This window comes from Dendrobates tinctorius, unplaced genomic scaffold, assembly GCF_039654945.1.
Source record: "Dendrobates tinctorius isolate UK_male_01 unplaced genomic scaffold, ASM3965494v1 ptg000183l, whole genome shotgun sequence".
Taxonomy (NCBI): Eukaryota; Metazoa; Chordata; class Amphibia; order Anura; family Dendrobatidae; genus Dendrobates; species Dendrobates tinctorius.
The window spans coordinates 8,106,180-8,129,416 of NW_027361850.1; the positions used below are offsets into that span (position 1 = coordinate 8,106,180).

The 23,237-nt window shown below is 45.3% G+C and overlaps 1 long non-coding RNA gene across 1 annotated transcript; it reads left to right on the forward strand.

Annotated features, from left to right (window-relative positions):
* The first annotated feature begins 3,635 nt into the window (after positions 1-3,635).
* Positions 3,636-22,942, forward strand: LOC141055013 (uncharacterized). The gene is made up of 4 exons (XR_012221458.1): positions 3,636-4,331; positions 15,660-15,806; positions 21,117-21,167; positions 21,763-22,942. It is a non-coding gene; the product is annotated as an uncharacterized lncRNA (long non-coding RNA).
* Positions 22,943-23,237: the final 295 nt, after the last annotated feature.

Genomic DNA, 23,237 nt, shown 5'->3' on the forward strand with positions numbered 1-23,237 from the left:
TACCCATCATACATATTCGCCATCCCATAGTCCAGTGCCCATATACCCATCATACATCCTCCATCCCATAGTCCCATGCCCATATACCCATCATACATATTCGCCATCCCATAGTCGAGTGCCCATATACCCATCATACATATCCGCCATCCCATAGGCCCGTGCCCATATACCCATCATGCATATCCTCCATCCCATAGTCCAGTGCCCATATACCCATCACACATCCTCCATCCCATAGTCCCATGCCCATATACCCATCATACATATCCTCCATCCCATAGTCCCATGCCCATATACAGATCATACATATCCGCCATCTCAGTCCCGTGCCCATATACCCGTCATACATATCCTCCATCCCATAGTCCAATGCCCATATACCCATCACACATCCTCCATCCCATAGTCCTGTGCCCATATACATATCCGCCATCCCATAGTCCCGTGCCCATATACCCGTCAAACATATCCTCCATCCCATAGTCCAGTGCCCATATACCCATCACACATCCTCCATCCCATAGTCAACCATTATGACATCATAATGAGTGGCGGCGGGGCTTGCGACCTATGATGACATCAGCGTCGCCATGGCAACCGTAGTGACATCATAATGAGGGGCGGGGCTTGATACGCACACACTGCTTCCCCAGTATGCAAATAGGGGCATTATGACATCACAATGAGGGGCGGGGCTTGACACACACACACTTTTTCCCCCAGTATGTAGATAGGGGCAAAATTGTTTGGTGAATTGGAACACGCGGGGTTAAAATTTCACCTCACAACATAGCTTAGGACGCTCTCGGGGTCCAGACGTGTGACTGTGCCAAATTTTGTGGCTGTAGCTGCGACGGTGCGGATGCCTATCCCGGACATACACACACACACACACATACATACACATATACATACACACTTTGAGCTTTATATATTAGACTAGCTGAAGAGCCCGGTGCTGCCCGGGCATAGTAACTAACTGTGGTTAGTTGTAGCAAATTATAATTATCCTCCATCCCATAGTCCCATGCCCATATACCCATCACACATCCTCCATCCCATAGTCCCATGCCCATACACCCATCATACATATCCGCCATCCCATAGGCCCGTGCCCATATACCCATCATACATATCCTCCATCCCATAGTCCAGTGCCCATATACCCATCACACATCCTCCATCCCATAGTCCCATGCCCATATACCCATCATACATATTCTCCATCCCATAGTCCCATGCCCATATACCCATCATACATATTCTTCATCCCATAGTCCCATGCCCATATACCCATCATACATATTCGCCATCCCATAGTCGAGTGCCCATATACCCATCACACATCCTTCATCTCATAGTCCCATGCCCATATACCCATCATACATATCCTCCATCCCATAGTTGAGTGCCCATATACCCATCATATATATCCGCCATCTCAGTCCCGTGCCCATATACCCGTCATATATATCCTCCATCCCATAGTCCAATGCCCATATACCCATCACACATCCTCCATCCCATAGTCCTGTGCCCATATACATATCCGCTATCCCATAGTCCCGTGCCCATATACCCGTCAAACATATCCTCCATCCCATAGTCAAGTGCCCATATACCCATCACACATCCTCCATCCCATAGTCCCGTGCCATATACATATCCGCCATCCCATAGTCCCGTGCCCATATACCCGTCATACATATCCTCCATCCCATAGTCCAGTGCCCATATACCCATCACACATCCTCCATCCCATAGTCAACCATTATGACATCATAATGAGCGGTGGCGGGGCTTGCGACCTATGATGACATCAGCGTCGCCATGGCAACCGTTGTGACATCATAATGAGGGGCGGGGCTTGATGCGCACACACTGCTTCCCCAGTATGCAAATAGGTGCATTATGACATCACAATGAGGGGTGGGGCTTGACACGCACACACTTTTTCCCCCAGTATGTAGATAGGGGCAAAATTGTTTGGTGAATTGGAACGCGCGGGGTTAAAATTTCGCCTCACAACATAGCTTAGGATGCTCTCGGAGTCCAGACGTGTGACTGTGCCAAATTTTGTGGCTGTAGCTGCGACAGTGCGGATGCCTATCCCGGACATACACACACACATACACACACACACACATACATACACACTTTGAGCTTTATATATTAGATGTGTTAAAGTTTATGCCATTTTTATAGACCAGGATTATTGTAACAAATGGAAGCGGAGGCAGAGATGGTGAAGTTCACATTCGTTTTTATTTTTAAAGTGGAACCTCGGGACCACGGTCTGGGGGGCTCCGAAGGGGACATGACTAGTGAGCCCCAGGTACCCGTAATAAAGCCCCTCAGACAGGGCCAGAATGGAATACCCGGAGGACACAGGTGCTACCTCCAGTTAGACCCCGAACACGTGGCAGTTGTCCCAGCGGGACCAAAAGGGATAACAGTAGTTACAGCAGAGTCCGTAATGAGACGGGTCCTGGATCCGGGTAGTTGGCAAGGAGTCGGATCCAGTGACCTTCACACAGTCCTCGGACTCGGATGGCTGTTAGCGGAACGGGATGGCTTGTTAGACCACAGCATGTCTGTTTACCTTGCGGAGACGCACAGTCTCCGCAAGGTAAATAGCCTACTCTATGTATATAATTCGGCAATTCCGGATGTGTTCAATGAGCACACCCAGAATCACCGTGCGTACAGAAGGGTGCGGCGCTTTGGGCGGAGCGGGGTTTTCTCTCCGTCCAAAGCGCCGAAAATCTGGACCGTGAAGACTCACCCTAAGAGTATTATAACAGTAAAGGACCTCTTAATAACTTATATGAAAAATGATTTGCTTGTATGAAACCATCACTTAATAATAGCAAAATATACAGGCTTGGACTGGCCCACAGGGGAAAAGGTGAATCCCATGGTGTGCAAACGAGGGCCCCCAACATGAGCAGTGTTTGATGTACTATATATAGAGGCAGCCTACTCATTTTTTTATTATATAGATGCATAGACTGGCTGAAATAAGATAAAATCGCAGTACTAGACCATTTAATATCCAATCCACCCAAGCCATGCCTTCTTGACATTGCCAGAGGACCTGTTTTATATTTTTATTCATATTAATCATCTTGCAGCTGCTTAGATGGAGTGTCTGGAACTGACATTGTTAGCCTATCCTACCAGGATAGGTCATGAATAACATAATATTAAAAAATAAAAAAACTTGCTTCTCATACCCCCACTGGGGATGGTCTTTGCTGTCCTTTCTTATTCTTGGGTCCTCTACCAGAGGCCTGGGAGTTTAAGGGTTCTGCACAGGATCTTAGTTGTTCCGAGCATTGCGCTTTTCTGGACTGAGAGCTCACATGTTGCTCCTGGGATCTGTTGTAGCCATTCTTCTAACTTAGGGGTCACTGCTCCAAGTGCTCCTATTGTAAGGAGGAAGACCGGGCTGCAGGCGCCTGCATCATGCTGGGTCCGGAACTGCTGAGGCTGCATCTCATGTTGCCCAGGGGAAAGAATAGGGGACAGGACAGGCCCCATTACCCAGGAACAGGGGGTGTGGCTAAGCCAGGCAGTGAGGAGAAAGCATGCAAAGAAAGAGTCAGTTCCCCACCGTCAGTGAGAGCGGAGGCAGGTGTGTGGCGGGCTCCGCAGCGAGAGAGGCAGTGCGATGCTGTGCTCCAGCAGAACTTCAGCGGGTGCTCCGGTGAGACAGTGTGTGTGCAGAGCACTGTGTGCCCGGCTGTGCAGAGTGCGGTGCTCATGCAGAGGAGCGGGGGCCGGGTGCAGGATCCTAAGGTGTGGTCTCCAAGACTGATAGACGCGCAGCAGCACCCGTGTTGGTCAGAGTACGCCGAGCGAGAGTTGGTTGGGAAAAGCTCACGGCCGCAGAGCACAGATCTGGGACAGCTTTGTGAGTTGACTTACTGCGTGAGTGATTTACTGATATCGGTGGACACGCAGAGCATTGCAAACTGAGCAGAGCTGTGCAGAGTAGCTATTCAGGTGACGGCAGATGCTCAGAGAGCGACACGTGCACTCCATGACTGTGAGTACAGCGCACTTGCCACATAGAGAAAGCTGAGTACTGGACAGACATTTGCGGCCTACCTTGCCATTTGACACTTGCCAATCCACATTGAACTCTGTCAGTGCTGCGACCTGTTTGCTTTGGCCTCACCAACTTATGGACTAGGGGCTCAGCGGAAGGTGCCGCCAGAAGACAGACCATTGTTTGCAGGACCCCACTGGAACAGCACTGTGCCATCCGTGGTTGGCGCCACTGCCTTCAAAGCTTCATTTGTGGACTAGGAAGTCTCTGACACGTAAGTGATTTAACCCCTTCACCCCCAAGGGTGGTTTGCACGTTCATGACCGGGCCAATTTTTACAATTCTGACCACTGTACCTTTATGAGGTCATAACTCTGGAACGCTTCCATGGATCCCGGTGATTCTGACATTGTTTTCTCGTGACACATTGTACTTCATGTTAGTGGTAAAATTTCATTCAAATAACTTGCGTTTATTTGTGAAAAAAACGGAAATTTGGCAAAAATGTTAAAAATTTCGCAATTTTCCAACTTTGAATTTTTATGCCCTTAAATCACAGAGATACGGCACACAAAAAACTTGATAACTAACATTTCCCACATGTTTACTTTACATCAGCACAATTTTAGTTATAAGGGTTAAAAGTTGACCAGCGATTTCTCATTTTTACAACACCATTTTATTTTTAGGACCACATCACATTTGAAGCCACTTTGAGGGGTCTATAGGATAGAAAATACCCAAAAGTGACACCATTCTAAAAACTGCACCCCTTAAGGTGCTCAAAACCACATTCAAGAAGTTTATTAACCCTTTAGGTGCGTCACAGGAATTTTTTTGAATATTTAAAAAAAAATGAACATCTAACTTTTTTTCACAAAAAAAATAATTCAGGTTCAATTTTTTTTATTTTACCAAGGGTAACAGGAGAAATTGGACTGCAAAAGTTATTGTGCAATTTGTCCTGAGTACGCTGATACCTGATTTGTGGGGGGAACGACTGTTTTGGCGCATGGCAGAGCTCAGAATGGAAGGAGCGCCGTTTGACTTTTTCAATGCAAAATTGGCTGGAATTCAGATCGGACGCCATGTCACGTTTGGAGAGTCCCTGATGTACCTAAACAGTGGAAACCCACTACAAGTGACCCCATTTTGGAAACTAGACCCCCCAAGGAACTTATCTAGATATGTGGTGAGAACTTTGAACCCACAAGGGCTTTACAGAAGTTTATAACGTACAGCGGTACAATTAAAAAATCATATTTTTTCCACAAAAATGATCTTTTCACCCTCAATTCTTATTTTTCCAAGGGTAACAGCACCCTAAAAGTTATTGTGCAATTTGTCCTGAGTACGCTGATACCCCACATGTAGGGGTAAACCACTATTTGGGCGCATGGCAGAGCTCGGAAGGGAAGCAGCGCCATTTGACGTTTTTGGCTGGAATTGAAATCGGACACCATGTCGTGATTGGAAAACCCCTGATGTACCTAAACAGTGGAAACCCCCCACAAATGACACCATTTTGGAAACTAGACCCCCTAAGGAACTTATCTAGATGTGTGGTGAGAACTTTGAACCCCCAAGGGCTTCACAGAAGTTTATAACATAAAGCCGTACAATTAAAAAATCATATTTTTTCCACAAAAATGATCTTTTCACCCTCAATTCTTATTTTTCCAAGGGTAACAGCACCCTAAAAGTTATTGTGCAATTTGTCCTGAGTACGCTGATACCCCACATGTGGGGGTAAACCACTATTTGGGCGCATGGCAGAGCTCGGAAGGGAAGCAGCGCCATTTGACATTTTTGGCTGGAATTGAGATCGGACACCATGTCGCGATTGGAAAACCCCTGATGTACCAAAACAGTGGAAACCCCCCACAAATGACACCATTTTGTAAACTAGACCCCCCAAGGAACTTATCTAGATGTGTGGTGAGCACTTTGAACCCCCCAGTGCTTCACAGAAGTTTATAACGCCCGGGCGTGAAAATAAAAAATTCGTATTTTTTCCACAAACATGATCTTTTAGTCACCATTTTTTTTATTTTCCCAAGGGTAAGGCTGGTTTCACATTAGCGCATTTTCAGCGCGCGCACGGCCGGGGGTAGCTCCGCCCCCGATCCGGCTCTCTGCCCGGCGTGCCCGCCCCTTCCTTGTAGCGCCGCCTCCTAGCGGACAGCGGCGCCTGCGATCGGCGCACCCTATCTTTAGCATAGGGTGCGCCGATCGGCCTGCGCACGATCGGCGCACCCTATGCTAAAGATAGGGTGCGCCGATCGCAGGCGCCGCTGTCCGCTAGGAGGTGGCGCTACAAGGAAGGGGCGGGCACGCCGGGCAGAGAGCCGGATCGGGGGCGGAGCTACCCCCGGCCGTGCGCGCGCTGAAAATGCGCTAATGTGAAACCAGCCTAACAGGAGAAATTAGACCCCAAAAGTTGTTGTCCAATTTGTCCTGAGTATGCTAATACCCCATATGTGGGAGAAAACTACTGTATGGGCACACGTCGGGGCTCGGAAGGGAAGTAGTGACGTTTTGGAATGCAGACATTGATGGAATGGTCTGCGGGTGTCATGTTGCCTTTGGAGAGCCCCTAATGTACCTAAACAGTGGAAACCCCCCACAAATGACCCCATTTTGAAAACTAGACCCCCTAAGGAACTTATCTAGATGTGAGGTGAGCACTTTGAACCCCCAAGGGCTTCACAGAAGTTCATAATGCCAGGGCATGAAAATAAAAAAATCATATTTTTTCCACAAACATGATCAATTAGTCCCCAATTTTTTCATTTTCCCAAGGGTAACAGGAGAAATTGGACCCCAAAAGTTGTTGTCCAATTTGTCATGAGTACGCTGACACCCCATATGTGGGAGAAAACTACTGTATGGACACACGTCGGGGCTCGGAAGGGAAGCAGTGCCATTTTGGAATGCAGACTTTGATGGAATGGTCTGCGGGTGTCATGTGCGTTTGGAGAGCCCCTGATGTACCTAAACTATTGAAACTCCCCACAAGTGACCCCATTTTGGACACTAGACCCCCCACGGAACTTATCTAGATGTGTGGTGAGCACTTTGAACCCCCAAGTGCTTCACAGAAGTTTATAACGCTCGGACGTGAAAATAAAAAAATCATTTTTTTCCACAAAAATGATATTTTTGCCCCCAATTTTTTATTTTACTGAGGGTAACAGGAGAAATTGGACCCCAAAAATTGTTTTGCAATTTGTCCTGAGTAGGCTGATACCCTACATGTGGGGGTAAAACACTGTTTGGGCGCATGGCAGAGCTTGGAAGGGAAGGAGCACCATATGACTTTTTCAACTCAGAATTGGCTGGAATTGAGATCAGACGCAATGTTGCATTTGGAGAGCCCCTGATGTGCCCAAACAGTGGAAACCCCCCAATTCTAACTCCAACCCGAACCCCAACACACCCCTAACCCTAATCTCAGCCCTAACCCTAGCCCTAACCCAAGCCCTAACCCTAGCCCTAACCCTAGCCCTAACCCTAACCCTAGCCCTAACCCTAACCCTAGCCCTAACCCTAGCCCTAACCCTAACCCTAATGGAAATAAATACATTTTTTTAATTTTATTATTTTTCCCTAACTAAGGGGGTGATAACGGGGGGTTTGATTTACTATTTATGGCGGTTTTTATATTTGGCAGCTGTCGCACGCTGAAAGACGCTTTTTATTGTAAAAATAGTTTTTGCATCACCACATATTGAGAGCTATAATTTTTCCGTATTTTGACCCACCGAGTCATGTGAGGTCTTATTTTTTGCGGGACGAGTTGACATTTTTATTGGTACCATTTTCGGGCACGTGACATTTTTTGATCGCTTTTTATTCCGATTTTTGGGACGCAGAATGAACAAAAACCAGCGTTTCATGAATTTCTTTTGGGGGGGTGCGTTTACACCGTTCCGCGTGCGGTAAAATTGATAAAGCAGTTTTATTCTTTGGGTCAGTACGGTTACAGCGATACCTCATTTAGGTCGTTTTTTTATGTTTTGTCGGTTTTATGCAATGAAAACTATTTTATATAAAAAATAATTATTTTTGCATCACTTTATTCTGCGAGCTATAACTTTTTTATTTTTTCGCTGATGATGCTGTGTGGTGGCTCGTTTTTTGCGGGACAAGATGACGTTTTCAGCGGTACCATGGATATTTATATGCGTCTTTTTGATCGCGCGTTATTACACTTTTTGTTTGGCGGTGTGATAATAAATCATTATGTTTTGCTTCGTTTTTTATTTTTATTTTTTAAGGGGTTCGCTAAAGGGGTTAACTAATGGGACAGTTTTATAGGGCGGGTCGTTACGGATGCGGCGATACCTAATATGTGTACTTTTATTGTTTTGGGTTTTTTTATTTTCAAAAAATGAATTTATTGGGGAATATTTTTATTTTTTTTTACTAATTTATTTGGCGATTTTTTTAAAATTATTTTTACACTTTTTTTTTATTTTTTTTTTACTTTATTACATAGTCCCAGGTGGGACATCACTGTTCTGTGACAGATCGCTGATCTGTCACATCACAGATCACTGTGACAGATCAGCAATCTGTCACAGGCATTGAAGAAGACTTCCTCTTGCCTGCGCTTTGCAGGCACTGAGGAAGCCAGCTTCCTGCAGGCCCCCGAAGGCCCCCGTCGCCATCTTGGATTCGGTGGCCTGGAGGAAAGGAGCCCCCCGCAGCAGCGCTGCACATTGCGCTGCCGTGGGGGGCTCAGGGAAGCATGGAGGGAGCCCCCTCCCTGCCGATGCTTCCCTTTAACTCCCGGTACACCGCGATCGTGCTTGATCGCGGTGTGCAAGGGGTTAACGTGTCGGGGGCGGTCCGTGACCGCCCCTGACACATTGTGCCGGGTGTCAGCTGTGATAATCAGCTGACACCCGGCCGCGATCAGCGGCTCTCACCACGTGGGCGCCGCTGATCGCGGTAGACGTACTATCCCGTCCATGGGCATAGGGGCCCGGGTCCCATGGACGGGATAGTACGTCTCATGTCAGGAAGGGGTTAAAGAACTTCTTTATTGCTCATTAACTTTGCCTATTGCTTGCCATTGAACTGTTTAACCCTCATTTTACCATTTTTCTCCCTGCGAGGCGTTAACCCCCTGTTAAATTAAAACTGTTACATTTGTTAACCCTTGCTCTGCCTCCTGTCTGTCACTGCATCCCGCGTACCTGCAATTTTACAGTATCACCACTGGAATCACTTTTGCCTGCACCTTCCACATCTTCTCCAGTTCTCCTTTGAGGACCTGGAATTTCTCCAGCTTCTCATATTCCTTCTTTCTGATGTTGCTGTCACTTGGCACGTCCACCTTATCATTGCTGTCTTCTGGTCCTTGTCTACTATCACAATGTCTGGTTGGTTAGCCAACACCAGCTTATCCGTCTGGATCTTGAAGTAGTCCCACAGTGGATTGCCCGCCAGGGCACTGGGGTACTCGGTACCGGGCTGGAAGGCCCGGATTGGTAATATAACCAACAGGGCATTTTCCCACTGGGCCGCTGTCATGTGGGCAGCGGGCGCAGCGCCCGATCATCTGGCCGCTTGCCAGCTGATGCGGCCACTGGCCTGGCTGTTGTTCCTGCCGCCGGCCCTCTGCGGGCACGGTGGTTATAGTTTCCAACACTCCAGCACTACAGGGAGATAAGCTGCCACGCCCCCTCCCACACACCACATCCTCGCCGTAGCATGAGACCTCCCCCCGCAGCCACTCACAGCGTCGCTTGCCTGCTCTCTTCTCTGTTCACAGGACCTGTGATGAGGTCACAGGAGGGAGGAGTCAGGGGGTCACATGATCAGGAGCCTTTGTCCAGACCCCTGATCATGTCACCCCTGGATCCGCCCCTCCTGTGACCTCATCACAGGTCCTGTGCGCTCAGCCTTGCCTCTTGGTGTCTGCAAGACTCTGCTGTGCTGTTGTCATGGTGCTGGATGAGGTAAGTATGTGGGTCGCCCTCCCAGGGCCGTGGGTTACTTGGTACCGGGCTGGTATCAGTGGGATGTGTCACAGCGGCGGTGACCCGGACCGTGGCCCTGGGCCCCCAAGTAATAGGGGAAGTTGTTGAATGGTGGAATGTAGTTAGATGAATAGTTCGTGACACGACCTGTGGTGTTCGGCAAGGGAGGTGTTAAGCCGACGCTGCAGACAGCTCCTCCGGGACAGATGGTGTGGTGCAGCAATGATGTTATCGCCCTCCACAGGCAGGGCTGTTGTCCCAGGGCAGTGTAGATGCAGAGACACGTAGATGGTGTAGTGTTTGGCGCAGGGGATGTAGCAGTGCCAGGCGGATGGACGCAGGAAGGAATGTAGTTCCAAAGCTTTACTCACAGTATGTAGTGCCCGCTTCTGTGCCGTGTCCTCCGGGTCAGGGACTCGGTCAACCTCCAGGCAATATGGAATGCTCCCTTCCACACTCCGCCAACTTATGTGCCTTTCCTGAATGTCTCCTCTATAGCGCCTTTAAGTGTGAAGATCTCCTAGTACTATATTACACAGGAGTTCCTCCTGACAGATGTTCCCAAGAACTCTACTTGCATGGCAGATAGCTGTAGCCTGCTTCGGGGACTCTCTACTCCTAAGTCCCGGCTCTCTATCCGTGTTGCTGTTGTGCCCTCAAGTCTTAGATGGGAGTAGTGCATTTACAGCCCACTACTCCACCGGTGTCTGCTGCAGAACCATTAGTGTCCATACAACCTCGGGGACCAGGCCCCGGCCTTGCGCTTAGAACTTCTAGGCAGGGTTCTTCCTCTAACCCACGTCCTCTGTGTTCCCTTTTACTCCTACGTTCCATACTTGTCTTTTCCCTTCTATGGAAGCTCAGGCTTCGGTTCAATGTCCTTCTCCTTATTTCCTTTCCCGTGCCAGCTGGTTCAGATCACTGAGGCAGCTGCAGCACTCCTTCGTCCATCCCTCTTCCAGGGATCCCCACTCCTCCCGAGTGGCTTCCTCTCTCCTACTCAACCTCTGAACTCAACTGAACCTCAATCCTGGAACCGTCCCGCTCTTTTATATGTATTCTAAACTCCACCCACCTCCCAGCACATCTAGTGTTCCAAGCAGGAAACCACCAAAGGTGCTCTGCCTCTCTCTAAGCAAGGAGCCGCAATGTGGTTTTGCTGAACTACTCTATTGTGTGGGGTGCGAGTGTTGGAGCGTGGTCAGGAGCCTCCAACTTACCTGGATGGTGGGGCACCACACCTTAGGAGAAGGTGCAGTACCTCTGTGGCGACTGAGCCTCAGGGGCGCCACATGTGTGGGGTCAGGAGGGGTTTACAGGGTAAATGTAGCAGAGCTGTGTGTGTATGAGGTGTACGGAGTGGAGCCGTGTGTGTACGAGGCGTACAGAGCGGAGCCATGTGTGTACGAGGTGTACGGAGCAGAGCCGTGTATGTATGAGGTGTACGGAGCGGAGCCGTGTGTGCACGAGGTGTATGGAGAGGAGCCGTGTGTGCATGAGATGTACGGAACAGAGCCGCGTGTACGAGGTGTACGGAGCGGAGTCGTGTGTACGAGGTGTACGGAGCGGAGTCGTGTGAACGAGGTGTACGGAGCGGAGCTGCGCGTGTACAAGGTGTACGGAGCAGAGCCGCGTGAGTACGAGGTGTACGGAGCGGAGCCGCATGAGTACAAGGTGTACAGAGCAGGCCGCGCATGTACGAGGTGTACGGAGCGGAGCCGTGTGTGTACTTGGTGTACGGAGCGGAGCCGCGTGTATATAGGGTATACGGAGCGGAGCCGTGTGTGTACGGAGTGGAGCCGTGTGTGTACGAGATGTACGGAGCGGAGCCAAGTGTGTACGAAGCAAACAAAGCGGACTTTTCCCACGGACACAGGAGTACATGGCGGAGCCCCGAGGAGCATTTTAAAACACTCACATGACGTTCCACCTGAAGTGATGTGCTGGAAGCTGACCGGAAATGAGAATTTCTTAAGGAGATTGTGATGGAACCAGGAATGCTTCAGATCCATCACCGTGTCCTCCTCCGACAGCGCACACAGCAGGATCGCCTTGGAATCAGGGATGCCGGCCATGTGAGTGGATCATGATATGTCCTACATCGGGAGGCTCAGGTGGGCACTACAATGGGAGCCGGGCTGCTATAGTATCTTTATAGAATCTTTCTTTATTTCTTTCTCTCTTTTTCTTTCTTTCTCTGTTCTTTCTTTCTCATTCTCTGTTCTGTATTTCCCTCATTTTCTTTCTCTCTCTCTGTTCCTTCTTTCTCTCTCTAATCTTTTTTTTCTCTCTCTCTCTGTTCTTTCTTTCCCCTCTTTCTTTCTTTTTCTTTCCTCTCTTTCTTTCTCTCTGTTCTTTCTTTTCTTTACTTCTTTCTTTCTCTCTCTGTTCTTTCTCTGTCTCTCTCTGTTTTTTCTTTCCCCTCTTTCTTTCTCTCTCTGTTCTTTCTTCTTTCTCTTTCTGTTCTTTCTTTCTCTCTCGCTCTCCTTTCTTTCTCTCTCTTTTTTCTTTTTTCTCTCTCTGTTTTCTCTCTTCCTTAGTGCCAGTCAGTGTGATCATCCATGCTAAATGGGTACGATTAGGCGTGGACATGGGTGTGACTAGTTGCGAAATGGGTGTGGCCAGGCGTGGCCTAAAATTTGCAGCGGTGCGCTGCGCGCACCACAGTCTTTGTCCCTCTTTCCCTTCTTCAAAAGTTGGGAGGTATGATAGGGGCAGCTATGACCAGGGGGTCTGGTTGCCCAATGGATAGCAGTTCTGCCAGGAATTCTGTCACCGTGCGTACAAAAGGGGACAGAGCTTTGGGAGGAGTACTGTACCTAAAAGCAATAAATAAGACTGAGCTGAAATCCTGGGCACAGCTGTGACTACATGTTATATACAGTAGTTGTGTTAATCTCCTCTCACTTCTTGTAACCTACAAGTGTACAAAGATATTATATAGTCACCATGTGACTAGTGGGAACAGGCCACTTCAACTTGCCAGGGCTGAATTCTAGTCCCAGTCTGGCCCTATGGGCCGGTATCTCAGAGGGAAGTGTCACAGTAGCGGTGACCCGGTCCGTGGCCCTGGGCGTCCATGTAAAAGGGGTTGAGCGTGGCTGATTAAAGTTTATAAGTGGATGATACGTGACGCCACCTGTGGTGATCGGCAATGAAGGGGTTAAGCCGACGCTGCAGGCAGATCCTCTGGGACCGATGGTATAAGGCAGCAAGATGTAATAGCTCCCCACAGGTGGAGCTGTGGTCCCAGGGCAGTGGTAATAGGTGTTGAGGAAGAGAATGTAGTGTCTGGCACAGAGATGTAGCAGTGCTGGAGGGTTTGCAGGAAGAAAGCAATGACAAAATAGGGTGCAGTTTCCGTTACCTGCTTTGTAAGTGCAGTCCATGGTCCAGATTACAGATGGAACAGAGGCTGGCCAGCTTGGAAGCAACTTAGGAATCTCTCTATGCAGATGGGTTGTGTAGTCTCCTTTCTAGCGCTTTCTGAGGTACTTGCAGTACTGTGTTACACTGAAGTTCCACTTGCTTGTTCTCTTTTAGAACTCCCTCGTATGGCAGACAGCTGTAGCCTCCTTCTTCTGGCTCACACGTTGCTGTTGTGCCTCTGAGTCTTATGTGGGAACAGAGCATTTACTGCTTCCTATTCCTCCGGTTTCTGCTGCAGGAACATCAGTATCCGTATAACCTTGGAGACCGGACTCCAGACCATGCGCTACAGCTAGAAGTGAGCCTGAACTCTGCTTAATCCTCCAGCTCGTCTCTTCACGTCCACACACGTTTTTCCTCCTCACACGAACTAACTAATTTCCCCTTCCTGGCCCCCAGAGAGCAGCTCCTCCCCCAGTTTTGGTTCAGAGCTCCCTCTGCTGGCCTGGAGTGGGAACTGTGCTGTGTGTTGTGTTTAACTGATAGAGAGACCCTTTATTGCTTCCAAGCATGACATCACACTCCCTAGGAGGAAGGTAATGCCACTGTGGCGACCATACTCCTGGGGGCGCCACAACAGGAGTTTTGCCCTTCCATTCTCCACCACTTTCTCTGGGTTCTCCCACCTGGACTTAGGGGGACTTAGCCCATATGCTGCGCAGATGTTCCTGTATACAATTCCCGCTACTTGGTTGTGGCGTTTTGTATTTGCTGTTCCTGTATAACAGCAAACCAAATTTTATATATATATATATATATATATATATATATATATATCAGTATATACACACACTAAAGGATGACGCCGGAGGTATTAATTGTAATCCGCGCATGAGCGGAAGTCTTTTTACAATCGTGCGTGCGCAAATGCACATGCAACCTCAAAGATGGCGGTGGAGGTATCAATAGTTGTCCCCGCATGAGCGGAAGTATTAGTCTATGCCCTGTATAGAGCAGTTCCTGACATGCGCATTAACTTTGTTTGGACACCATGTATCGGCGCATTTTTTAAAATGTGAATGGGGTGAGTCATACATTTAAATGAATTATACACAGGTGTCACTGATTACCAATTATGATTATTATACCTATACTGTTGTATATACAGTATAGTATATATGCTTTTGATTGTTCGCACATTGATGCACTTTATATATGTAATATATGATCACAATATGCTGGCATACATGTTTGTAAAAATGATTATGATGTATAATTCAATTGATTAGCACTGAATTGTTTAAATGATTTGTCTGTTATAAAATACCATGCACTTGCACTTTTGAAATTGCTTGAGAAAGGTCCACACTTGGGACCGAAACGTTGCACATGGGCCAATAAATTGCACATATTTTTCTCTTATTTTTGGTGTGCTGCCTTCAATTTTCCTTGGAATTATTGACAAGGTTTGGTACATGCTTGGAAGGCTTTTGCATCCTTTTCAAACTTTGTGCTGCTTTTTGTTTTCTATTTTTATTGAATACCGGATTAAGCGTGCAATTTTTTACTACAATATGGCCAAATCTTGTGGCAGTACTGGTTTGCCCGATGCTTTTAGTTACACCATGGAGGATGAGGAGAAGATCCTTGGAACCATAGTGGGAGATGCCAATTTCCTGAATGTTCCTTCACCTATGGACCTTAAATGCAAGTATGGTTTTGAAACCAATCGTATTGTCACTCTTCAGTTACATTTAACTACACTCAGAGAATACTACAAAAATAGGAAGATTCCAAGAGGGTTAAGATCCAATATTCGTCCAAATCTTTTCGCCAGTGACGATGTCTTTTGTGAAATTTTTTTTGCGCTATCTAATAAGTATGGTATGGACATTCTTCTATTGAATATGGAGTTTTTAGACGCTGAGATTGCAACACTTAATGTGACTGTTTTGGATTCTGAAAATAAACTTAAACATTCATTGGGCCTTGATGCTTTTGGTAAATTTAAAGAGACACTAACCATGAGATTGAACAAAATTAAAGAGGAGCTTGAAGAGATGAAAAGGCGTAAGTGGATTAGAGATTCAGAGGATTACCGGTTGGGAAATATTTATAATTGGCAAAGAGACAGTAGGATAAAAAAAAGAGAGAAGAATGGTTAAAATCATAGGTGGCTATATTAATCAAGGAATTCTGGATTATGCTTTTCCTGTTTATTCATGATCTAACCATTTTTCTAGACCCTCAATCCACTGTGATGGAGGATCCCACAGAAAGATTAGAAGATGAGGGAGGAAGCATCAGCGCGGATAAAAAAGAAAAGAAACAGAAAACACGGGTCAATCCCTCGAGACTAACGACAGTCAGGAAGAAGGAGTAGATTGTTGGTAAACCTTTCCTCTAGAATGCTTTCTATTAATGAAGTTAATGTATTATCTAAAGGTCTCTCGTATAGTCCAAATTGTCATGTTGATTGGTTCAATCTTGAAACTGAACTTTTTAAGTTCTTCAGACAGATTAAACTGAAGTATTGGCATTCAAAGAGAAGTAAGTATTGCTCTAAACTTATGAACCCTGGTAATGTCTTTAAATTAAATGATTTTGGTCTGAGGAACAAAAGTGATTTTGTTCCTGCAGACAATGTACCTGCCATTGAGGCATATATATATCTGCGGTGAATAAAGATATTGAGTTGATTAAAGGTTCTACTAGCTGAGATCATTTTAAATATTCCAATATTTCAAGTGAGGAGTGGTCTGCGTTACAATCTCTGGCCCGTGACGACGACGACATCACCATCAAGTCGGCTGACAAGGGTGGTGACGTTGTCGTCATGGACACAGATAAATATATACCAGAAATAAGAAGACAACTATCTGATGTTAAAGTGTATAACAGGATTTAAGGAAACCTCAAATTTGCTATTATCGATAAAATTAAAGACGAAAGTCTATATAAGCACTTATTGGTTGAGAGTCCAATCACTTCTGTGCTGTATGTGTTGCTAAAAATACACAAAACATCGGTTGATCCCCTGGCCGACCGATAGTGTCAGGGAGTGGATCTAGTTTTAGTCATAATGGTTTTTTTTAGATAGAGTATTAAGTCCATTGACTAAAGAAGCTATATCTTTTATTCTTGACACTACTTACTTACTATGTAAATTGAGAGATACTACAATGGTGGGTAAGGTTATTCTAGCATCCTTTGATGTTGTATCACTTTACGCCTCTATTTACCATGAGGTAGGATTAGCCTCTGTACATAAGAGACTTCTAACTACCACTTATGATTCGCCGGCTATTAAGTTTATCCTTGATCTCTTAGAGTTAAGTCCCTGTCACACACAGCGAGATCGCTAGCGAGATCGCTGCTGAGTCACAAGGTATCAGCGACCGGCTCCCCCGCCGGGTATCGCTGATCGTTCTGGAAAGCCCTGGATATTTTTTTGATCGTTGGTCTACCGCTGCCCAGCACGCATCGCTGCGTGTGGCAGGCGGGAGACCAGCGATCAGCAAGCTGGAGCTGGTATCCAAGGTAATCTGCGGGTTTCTAAGCGCCGCGCGGTACTTAGAAACCCGCTGTGTACCTTAGATACCAGCGTGCTGGTGCAGGGAGCTGGTAACCAAGGTAAACAGTGGGTTTCTAAGCACCGCGCGGTGCTTAGTTACCCGCTGTTTACCTTGGTTACCAGCTCCCTGCACCAGCGCGCTGATATCTAAGGTACACAGCGGGTAACTAAGAGACGCCCTTGCTTGTTACCCACGTCGTCGCTGGTCCTCATCGCTGGTGAGATCTGCCTGTTTGGCAGCTCACCAGCGATCATTAGAAACAAAATCAGTGTGCATAGAAATGCACGGGATGACATCACCACCTGGTGAGCCTCCCAGCAACCAATTACACCAACTCCAAAGAATTATGTCATAACAAGAGAAACTGGAGTGCACGGTGATAACAAGAAGGATACTTTTTTTATATAAAAATATAAATGTTTATTAATCATACAAAATATATAAATGAATATACCAAGTAGAATAGTGCACCAAGGAGCATATAAGCAAAGCACAAGGGCCACCCCTCTGGCAAAACAACCCTATTATAAGCAAATACTCAGGTCAAGTGACCAAAGAAAACATATATATATAGAGGAGGCAAGTCAGGAGGTTCCTGACATGGACCACAATACCGCCGCAATATATCCCAAATGGCCAGATTGAGTAAATAGTGGTGCCGCTTACCAGGATCTGAGAGGCCAGAAAGGGAGCCCCAGGTGCCTAATGTCCACCCCCGACGCGCGTTTCGCTGGCTCTGAAGCCTGCTTCCTCAAGGGGATAGTAGGTAGTGAGGAATAGGACCTTAAAATAGCTCATGTGATGGGTCACGTGATGCAAAAGAACCAATGACGGTGATTTGTAACGGCGCATGCGCGGTGTGCGCGCGAGGCCCTCCTCACAGCCCGGGCGTCATGCCAACCAATGCACAAACAGGACAAGAACTGTCCCGCTGCGCATGGGGGCATAAAGACGCCCTGCAGCTAGAGGACACAGGCGCCCACCACCGCGGATGCGCGCAATCACCCAGGCTCAGTAGAGTCTGCCGCCAAGATTATAGTAGTACATATGGGTGAACCCAAAAATACATACTGCAAATAAGGGCATGTAGTCCGCCCCGCTAATAATGTTAGAAAAAACACCCAAGAAATACAATGAGGAAATGGGAAAAGCAAAACAGAAAAAACAATAAAGGAGAATTATGAATGAGTGCACCAGCAACAATACCATATAAACAATAAAGAGGTGATGCAAAATGGTATAAAGCTCAACAACAATTTTTTTATATCAAAATCGAAAACAGGGTGCGGAGAAGGTGAGGAAGGAATCATCACAATATATCCATCAATTTGAGTCTTTTTGCCCCTTCTTTCTTCTCTCTTTTCACAAAAATTCCACAGCCGTTTCAGATTTTGAGAATTGTAAATGTATCACGAGTTTAAAGATAAGGAATCCTATAATCACACAAAAAGTTCAAAAAATACATTAAAAACAATCCTTGAGTCCATTCTGGGTGACCTTCCCGCTATGACGTCTCGACGCTCAAAAAATTTGGGTGATCTATTGGTCAAGAGCCATTACGTTCCGGCAGCTCGTAGGGCTTTTAGCTCTCGTGGCCCAATTCCGGGCTTTTTTCCGTGTGGCCACTGCCTCGCATGCGCCAATGTCCAACGGAGTACAAATTTTACCGCCTCGGATGGCTTACGCACCTTTGATATTCGCCATCGTGTTTCCTGTGGCAGCACCAATGTGGTTTATTATGCCACTTGTGGCTGCCCCAGGATATACATTGGCTTGACAACAAGGGAACTGCGTATACGGGTGCGTGAACATGTCCGTGATATTGGCGCTGCAAAAGCAGTTATGGACCCCTCGGAACTTAAAACAATCCCGCGCCACTTTAAAACCCACCACAATTGTGATGCGGGGTCTCTTAAAATACGTGGCATTGATATTCTCCATCTGGGGATTAGAGGGGGTAATTATAAAAAGATTTTGGCCCAGATGGAGACTCGTTGGATTGTTATGTTGGACACCATGGCCCCCAAGGGCCTAAATGAACATCTTAGCTTTGCACCTTTTCTTTAAGTCCTAGTTCCTGTATAAATGGCTTATTTTTGCTGTCTGTTGGTTCTATCATTGCCTTATGTCCTTTGTTTTATTCTTGTTTTTATTTATTGTTTTTAATGTATTTTTTGAACTTTTTGTGTGATTATAGGATTCCTTATCTTTAAACTCGTGATACATTTACAATTCTCAAAATCTGAAACGGCTGTGGAATTTTTGTGAAAAGAGAGAAGAAAGAAGGGGCAAAAAGACTCAAATTGATGGATATATTGTGATGATTCCTTCCTCACCTTCTCCGCACCCTGTTTTCGATTTTGATATAAAAAAATTGTTGTTGAGCTTTATACCATTTTGCATCACCTCTTTATTGTTTATATGGTATTGTTGCTGGTGCACTCATTCATAATTCTCCTTTATTGTTTTTTCTGTTTTGCTTTTCCCATTTCCTCATTGTATTTCTTGGGTGTTTTTTCTAACATTATTAGCGGGGCGGACTACATGCCCTTATTTGCAGTATGTATTTTTGGGTTCACCCATATGTACTACTATAATCTTGGCGGCAGACTCTACTGAGCCTGGGTGATTGCGCGCATCCGCGGTGGTGGGCGCCTGTGTCCTCTAGCTGCAGGGCGTCTTTATGCCCCCATGCGCAGCGGGACAGTTCTTGTCCTGTTTGTGCATTGGTTGGCATGACGCCCGGGCTGTGAGGAGGGCCTCGCGCGCACACCGCGCATGCGCCGTTACAAATCACCGTCATTGGTTCTTTTGCATCACGTGACCCATCACATGAGCTATTTTAAGGTCCTATTCCTCACTACCTACTATCCCCTTGAGGAAGCAGGCTTCAGAGCCAGCGAAACGCGCGTCGGGGGTGGACATTAGGCACCTGGGGCTCCCTTTCTGGCCTCTCAGATCCTGGTAAGCGGCACCACTATTTACTCAATCTGGCCATTTGGGATATATTGCGGCGGTATTGTGGTCCATGTCAGGAACCTCCTGACTTGCCTCCTCTATATATATATGTTTTCTTTGGTCACTTGACCTGAGTATTTGCTTATAATAGGGTTGTTTTGCCAGAGGGGTGGCCCTTGTGCTTTGCTTATATGCTCCTTGGTGCACTATTCTACTTGGTATATTCATTTATATATTTTGTATGATTAATAAACATTTATATTTTTATATAAAAAAAGTATCCTTCTTGTTATCACCGTGCACTCCAGTTTCTCTTGTTATGTCACCAGCGATCATGTAGCAACACACCAGCGATCCTGACAAGGTCATATCATTGTCGGGATCGCTGGTGTGTCGCTATGTGTGATGGGGGGCCTTAGTATTAAGGAATAATTACTTTTTGTTTGGGAAGAATTTTATGCACAGTTAAGTGGTACTGCAATGGGTGCAAATATGGCACCAGCCTATGCTAATTTGACTATGATTGGAGGAGGACTTCACCTATGTGTCCAACCACTTTGTACATGTAGTTAGATAGTGGAGATACATAGATGATGTCCTCCTCCTCTGGACAGGTTCCATTAGTGAGTTGGAGGATTTTCATGCCTTTCTTAATAATCTGAGTGAGGAAATTAAATTCACTTTGGTGTATTCCGATAGTGAAATACAATTCCTTGATGTCCTTATCAAGAATGTTGACAATAATTTAATATCCGAGCTTTTTTGCGAAACCAACTGATAAAAAGTCGTCTTTGTTTTGATAGCCATCATCCCAGAAGAATGTTAGAATCCTTACCATATAATCAACTCTTACGAGTTAGACGTATTGTAAGTAATGATACCAGACTTGATGCATCATTGGATGACATGGTTAAAAATTATGAACAAAGGAAATATCCTAAAAAATTGTTGAGTAAGTGGAAGAACAAAGTAAGAGGGCTTGATAGCAATATTCTTTTAGATAAGGGTGCTGCGGTTAATAAAATTTTGAGAAGGATACCCTTTGTATCCTCCTTTTACGAAGAGAGTAAGGAAATTGTAGCAATAGTGAAAAGACATTGGTCGATGCTGGGCAAGTGTTTACCTGAGATTGATGATTTGAAATCTCCTCTTATTTCTTATAAACAGGCGACAAACTTAAGGGACAAGTTGGTACACTCTGCCATAGGCCCTCAGAGAGTGAGTATACAGAGTTCCCTGACTTTTAGATCTAGAACAGGTTGCTTTCCTTGTTTAAGCTGTGTAAATTGTGCATATATGCTAAAGGGTAGTTCCTTTCAGCATCCAACTACCAAAGAAACTTTGAAGATTAATTATTACCTCACCTGCTCCTCTGAGTTTGTGATAGATCTTTTGCAATGTCCATGTAACCTCCTTTATATAGTAGAGACTACTTGTGATCTTAAAACAAGAATGAACCAACATAGATATACCATTAGGAAAGGTAGGGTTGATTTACCTGTGTCAAAGCATTTTGTTGAGTGCAAACACACCGAGAAAGATTTAAAATTTAGAATTATAGAACATTTTGTCCCCGCATTAAGGAGGGGTGGTGATAGAGTGAGATTGTTCAAAATTAAGGAGCTAAAGTGGATTAGAAGACTTAAGACATTGAGACCTTTTGGTCTCAATGTGGATCACAAGCTTAATATTACATTATAGGTTTTGGTTTGCCGTTTGTGGTTCTGAAGGGATTCTCTTTAAAACTTCATGTTGTAAATTATGGACAATTATTATTATAATAATTTTAATTATTTTTGTTTTTGTATTACAGGTCCACTGAAGGCCCTTCCTTTTTTCATTTTGGATGTATGACTCCTCCCATGTATATTGTTATGTAATATAAATAAAATAATTTTTTGTCTGCATGAACTGTTTTTATCTATGTTTGTTTAATTTTCTTTTTCCTTATTGTTTTGCTATTGAATATTTTGTGAGTTCTATATATTAAACTATATATGTGCATAGTTCTAATGTATGGGGTAATATTTGGGTGTATTACCCAATTGGGTGGAGGTCGAGAGTTGTGCCAGCTCATGTGGCAGCTCTCCCTCTGCCCTTTGGTGTCATGGGGGACTTTTCCCAGCTAATGGGGGGGTGCCACCGACACTGTTGGGTTTCCCTTTGTCTGATATCCTCAGTTATGAACTATAAGTTCATTTATTATGCACTTAGCTTTGCTATCAGTATAGAATTTTTATGGGCGCTTTTGATAGTTATGCCCGTTTTTGCTATGGCAAATATAGCACTGCAAAGCTATAATGAATATGTGCGATTAATTCGCTTTGAACTCAGTTTGTTATGTATACCGGCGCGTGCGTGATCGCACATGTAAATCTAAAGATGGTGCCGGAGGTTTCAATAGCTGTCCACGCAAGCACGACAATATTTTCACTATTTGGTGCGTGCGCAGTTGCACAAATAGCCTTAAGGATGACGCCGGAGGTGTTAATTGTCATTCGCGCATGAGCGGAAGTCGTTTTACAATCGACGCGTGCGCAAATGCACAAACAAACTCAAAGATGTCGGCGGAGATATCAATAGGTGTCCGCGCATGAGCAGAAGTATTAGTCTATGTCCTGTATAGAGAAGTTCCTGACAAGCGCAATAACTTTGTTTGGACGCCATGTATCGGCGCATTTTTTAAAATGTGAATGGGGAGAGTCAAACTTTTAAATGAATTATACACAGGTGTCACTGTTTACCAGTTATGATTATTATACCTATACTGTTGTATATATATATGCTTTTGATTGTTCGCACATTGATGCACTTTATATATGTAACATATGATCACAATATGCTGGCATATATGTTTTTTTTTTTAAATTATGATGTATAATTCAACTGATTAGCACTGAATTGTTTAAATGATTTGTCTGTTATAAAATACCATGCACTTGTACTTTTGAAATTGCTTGAGAAAGGTCCACACTTGGGACCGAAATGTTGCACATGGGCCAATAAATTGCACATATTTTTCTCTTATTTTCAGTGTGCTGCCTTTAATTTTTCTTGGAATTATTGACAAGATTTGGTACATGCCTGGAAGGCTTTTGCATCCTTTTCAAACTTTGTGCTGCTTTTTGTTATATATATACTGTATATATACTGTATATATATATACGGTATATATATATATATATATATATATATATATATTGGGTCTCTATACAAACACAAAAAGAAAGGGGCTAACTATACTTATATCTGTCAGGATTTGCACATATTTTTCGGCAGTACTATGAT